Genomic DNA, 5623 nt, shown 5'->3' on the forward strand with positions numbered 1-5623 from the left:
AAAGAGGACTGAGTGTTCTCATAATCTAATCTAATCTAATTGGCTCACATGCACCACTTGTGCTGGCAGCTCGTTCCACATTCTCATGATCCTCTGAGTGAAGAAGTTTCCCCTCAAATTCCCTTTAAACGTTTCACCTTTCACCCCTAAACCATGACCTCTGGTTGTAGCCCTACCCAACCACAGTGGAAAAAGCCCGCTTGCATTTACTCTATCTATACCCCTCAGAATTTTGTATACCTCCATCAAATCCCTCAATCTTCTACATTCCAAAGAATAAAGCCCTAGCCTATTTAATCTTTCCTTGTAACTCAGGTTCACCAGACCCAGCAACATCCTCGTAAATTTTCTCTGTACTCTTTCAAACTTATTTACTTATTTCCTGTGTAAGTGACCAAAACTGCCCATAATAGTCCAAATTCATTGCTCAAAAACGATCTGAGGGCAAGGCTGCTGTACCTGAGGCAAATGAGGCAGATCTCAATAGTTTGCTGTATTGAGACTTGGCTATCAGCAGCTATGCCAGGCGCAGTGGTCAGACCAGAAGACTTTATGATTTTCAGAATGGATTGAATTGTGAACTCTGCTGAGGAAAAAGGTGGTGCATGTGCATTTTAGTCATTCCTCTTTGGTGTATCGACATGGGGGTAAGGTCAACCTCTTGTTTCCATGACTTGGAACACCTAACGATAAAATGACCATTCTATTTGCCACGGGAGTTGTCACCCGTGATCCTGACAGCAGTTTATCTTCCACCAGCGACCGACTATAAGAAAGCACTTGCAACATTACATGATGTCAGCTGCAGACAAGAAACAGCCCATCCCGATGCATTTCAAATTATAGTTGTTGACTCCAACCAGACCTGTTTGAAGAAAGCCCTGCCCAATTATCACCAGCATATAACCTGTAGCACCAGACGTCCCAACACACTACAACACACTAGACCACTGCTACCCTACAATAAGTAGTGCCTATTAGTCCTTTCTGAGACCACATTTTGGCAAGTCGGATCATTTGGCTGTACACCTGTTACCTGCATACAGACAGACCCTAAAGATCAAGGCTCCAGGATCAACACAACTAAGAGGTGGTCACGGGAGGCTGAGGAACGGTTACAGGATTGCCTCGAGTCAGTGGACCGGCAGTGTTCAAGGACTTAACTGAGGATCTGAATGACTACACCAGGGTTGTAACAGACTTTATTAAAACAGCTGTAGATGATGTGTCCCTACAAAATCGTTCAGGGTTTACTCCAATCAGGAGCCCTGGATGAACAATGAAATCTGGAACCTGCTATGAGCCAGATCAGAGGCAATCAAGTCTGGAGAACAAGAATGCTACAGGAGGTGCGGGGATGATCTCCAGAAAGCCATCTCACGGGTGAAGTGGAGATTCCGGACTAGACAGGAATCAACGAGGGATGCTCGACAACTGTGGCAGGGATTGGAAGCCATAACCTCCTACAAAGCAAAATCAAGTGACATGGGGGATGGCAGAACTTCACCTGCAGATGAGCTCAATGCCTCCTCTGCTCACCTTGAGCTCCAGAACAAGGAGGAACCATCTCGCACACCCCCATGTCTCCCAATGATCCTTCGGTCTCAGTATCTGAAGATGATGTGCGGGCTGCTTTCAGGAGAGTGAATCCAAGGAAAGCATTCGGTCTGGATGGAGTATCTGGCCGAGTACTGAAGACCTGTAATGACCAACTGGCTGGTGTGTTCACAGATTTCTTCAACCTCTTGCTCTGGCAGTGTGTGGTACCAACCTGCTTCAAACAGGCTTCAATCATATCAGTGCCCAAGAAGAACATGGTGACCTGCCTAAATGACTGTCGCCCAGCGGCACTTACATCCACAGTGATGAAGTGTTTTAAGAGGCTGGTGTTGAAATATATCAACCCCTGTCTGAGTGGCAACTTGGATCCACTCCAATTTGTCTACCAGAGCAACAGGTCCAGAGCAGATGCTATCTCACTGGCTCTTCACACACCACACCCCTGGAACATCTGGACAGCAAAGATGCATACATCTGGTTGCTCTTTATTGATTACAGTTTGGCATTTAACACCATCATCCCCTTGACACTGATCAGTAAACTCCAAGACCTGAGTGTCGATAACTCCTTGTGCAATTGGATCATGGATTTCCTTATTTGCAGACCGCAGTCCGTTTGGATTAGCAAAAACATCTCCACAATCTCGGTCAGCGCAGGAGCACCACAGGGATGTGAGCTTAGACCCCTGCTCTACTCGCTTTACACCTATGACCGTGTGGCTAAGTACAGCTCCAACACCATATACAAGTTTGCTGATGACACCACTGTGTGGGCTGTATCAAAGGTGGTGATGAATCAGGGAGATTGAAAACTCTGCTGCGTGGTGTAATAACAACAACCTCTCCCTCAATGTCAACAAGACCAAGGAGCTGATTGCAGACTTAAGGAGAGGGAATCCAGAGGTCCATCAGAGGATCAGAGGTGGAGAGGGTCAGTAACTTTAAATTCCTGGGAGGTACTACCTCATCTTGGATGCTGAGCGACTGAACCTTTTTGACCAACCTCCAATGTGGGAGCTTGTCAAATGCCTTGCGAAAGGCATTTTGTTGCTTTGGATTTCCAGCATCTGCAGAATCTCTTGTATTTATGATTTCCTCGCTTATAGCCATGTGAAGAATGAGACACATCACCCTAACCTTGGGAGGGCCCACCGGAGAGGGTGGAGTGGTGATGGTAGGAGGAGGTGTTGGTGGATGAGGGGAAGGGAGAGAGGGAGTGGAGTGGTTGACGTGGGCAAGGGGGAAGGTAGGACAGTAGTTGATTGGAGACAGGGTGGGGAAGGGAGGGGATGAGGGCAGGCAGTGTTGCAGTTTTTTGGCTGGGTCTTCACCTCTCCATAAACAGCACTTTGCTCAAGCTGTGCTGCTGGGACCTGGCTTCCCACCTCTGGGCACCCCCTTAGAGTGAGCTTCCTATCTGCAGAAGGAAAAGCCTCCCACCCCCACCACCACCACCACACACTGTGCCTCTGTCCAAGGGCCACGCTGGGTGGTCCCATAAACCTGGCACTGTGCAATGCCAGTAATGGTAACCCAGGATAACGTTGAGCCCAGGCTAAGTCGGTGGTGTGATATGATAGGCTCGAATTTCTGTGCCTTGGGTTTTGAAGTGTGAATTTGAGGAAAGAATTTTACCAGCTGTGAAATGCTGCCAGTGAAAATACTTAAACGGAGCGGAGTCTGTGCATGGGTTTTCAGGTTGTGTGTAGTAATGTAGTTCTGCCATCAGGTGGCGCTGTTGGTACATCCACATCTTTTGCCACCGCAAACACAGTTGATAAGTATTTGTGAAGGACCACGCTTGTCACCTGTGGCTCCACACATACTTAATCTCTGTGATTTTAAGGGGCCCTACTCTCATCCTAGTTACTCTTTTGCCCCTAATATACTTGTAGAATGTCTTGGGATTCTCCTTTGCCTAATCTGCCAAAATTATCTCTTGCCCTCCTAATTTCCTTCCCAGCATTCCCTCAAATCTCATATATGCTTTGAGGGCTTTACTTCATCTCACCTGCTTATTGTCTCTTTTATTCACCAGAGCCTTAATATTTCTCAGAATCAGGTTTATTATCACTGGCTTGTGTTGTGAGATTTGTTAACTTAGCAGCAGCAGTTCAAAGCAGTACATAATACAGAAGATAAATAAATCACAATATATGTATATTAAATAGATTAAAAATCGTGCAAAAACAGAAATAATATATATTTAAAAAGTGAGGTAGTGTTCAAGGTTTCAAAGTCCATTTAGGAATCAGATAGCAGAGGAGAAGAAGCTTATCTTGAATCGCTGAGTGTGTGCCTTCAGGCTTCTGTACGTCCTGCCTGATGGTAACAGTGAGAAAAGGGCATGCCTTGGGTGCTGGAGGTCTCTAATAATGGACGCTGCCTTTCTGAAATACCGCTCCTTGAAGATGTCCTGGGTACTTTGTAGGCTAGTGTCCAAGATAGAGCTGACTAGATTTACAACCTTCTGTAGCTTCTTTCAGTCCTGTGCAGCAGCCCCTCCATACCAGATAGTAATGCAGCCTGTTAGAATGCTCTCCATGGTACAGCTATAGAAGTTTTTGAGTGTTTTTGTTGAAATACCAAATCTCTTCAAACTTTTAAAAAAGTATGGCCGTTGTCTTGCTTTCTTTATAGCTGCATCGATATGCTGGGACCAGGTTAGGTCCTCAGAGATCTTGATATCCCGGAATTTGAAACTACTCACTCTTTCCACTTCTGATCCCTCTATGAGGATTGGTATGTGTTCTTTCGTCTTATCCTTCCTGAAGTCCACAATCAGCTCTTTCATCTGTTACGTACCCCGTAACTGGGTTGCCAAACCAGCAGAAATGGATCACTCAGTTGGAGTCTGGATTACTAGAACTAAGAAGGTTTTATTAAAGAAACAAGCAACACAGTACTCTAATCAAAAGGATAATGAATGCAACAGTTCAGCAATGATAAACATACATGTACACAGAATTAAGATAACAGGATCAATCAAGCTCTATTGTTGTCTAGGGGTAAATGACCAGTTTCAAAGTGACGCAAAGTTCAGTTCAATTTAGTTCAGTTCAGTTCGCAGTAATCGCTGCCGTGGCGATGGACAGTGGGGGGAAGGAGAGAGAGAGCAAAACGAATGAATATTCAAAACGACTTCCACACAGACCTTCGCAGTCAGCTTTCGGGCGAGTCCTTTGTGATGTCATCTGAGGTCACTGACCGTGACCCCTCCGTTTCCAGATACGAATCGTTTCCCTGCGCTGAACCTGGCACCCAGGCAAGAGTGGACACACACCAGGTTCCCGCCGATCGTGCCTTTCAAAACTTCCCACCGCCTTGTGAGAGACGCACTGCTTCCAGGGTCTCGTTACCTCGGGTGTCGTGTGTGTGTCCTGCCTTAGCAAACCTGTCCCTTTTTATCCCCCTGCTGGGGTATCGCCTGTCCATCACTTCAAACAGTTCAGGGTTCAAAGGGGGAGCCGATCTTGACAGCTCTCCTTCCTTCATTAACATCTCCAAATGCTGCTCCATTGTTTTCCTTATCTCTCTCTCTCTCCTGAAGACAGGTGGCAGACCAACTGCTGATTCCACTGGTGCCAGCACAGGACAGCTACATCTTAATCTATGTGTATTCTCGTCACACATCTTACTGATGTTGAGTGCCAGGTTGTTGCTGTGGCACCAATTCACTAGTTGGCATATCTCACTCCTGTACGCCCTCTTGTCACCACCTGAGATTGTACCAACAATGGTTGTATCATCAGCAAATTTATAGATGGTTTTTGAGCTATGCCTAGCCACACAGTCATGGGTATATAGAGAATAGAGCAGTGGGCTAAGCATACACCCCTGAGGTGCGCCAGTGTTGATCGTCAGCAAGGTGGGGATATTATCACCAATCCGCACAGACTGTGGTCTTCCGGTTAGGAAGTTGAGGATCCAATTGCAGAGGGAGGTACAGAGGCCATAAGACAACAAGACATAAGAGAAGAATTAGGCCATCTGGCCCATGGAGTCTGCTCTGCCATTCAATCATGGCTGATCCTTTTTTTCCTCCTCCTCAACCCCAGTTCCCA

This window comes from Mobula birostris, chromosome 24 (genome assembly GCF_030028105.1).
Source record: "Mobula birostris isolate sMobBir1 chromosome 24, sMobBir1.hap1, whole genome shotgun sequence".
Classification (NCBI taxonomy): domain Eukaryota; kingdom Metazoa; phylum Chordata; class Chondrichthyes; order Myliobatiformes; family Myliobatidae; genus Mobula; species Mobula birostris.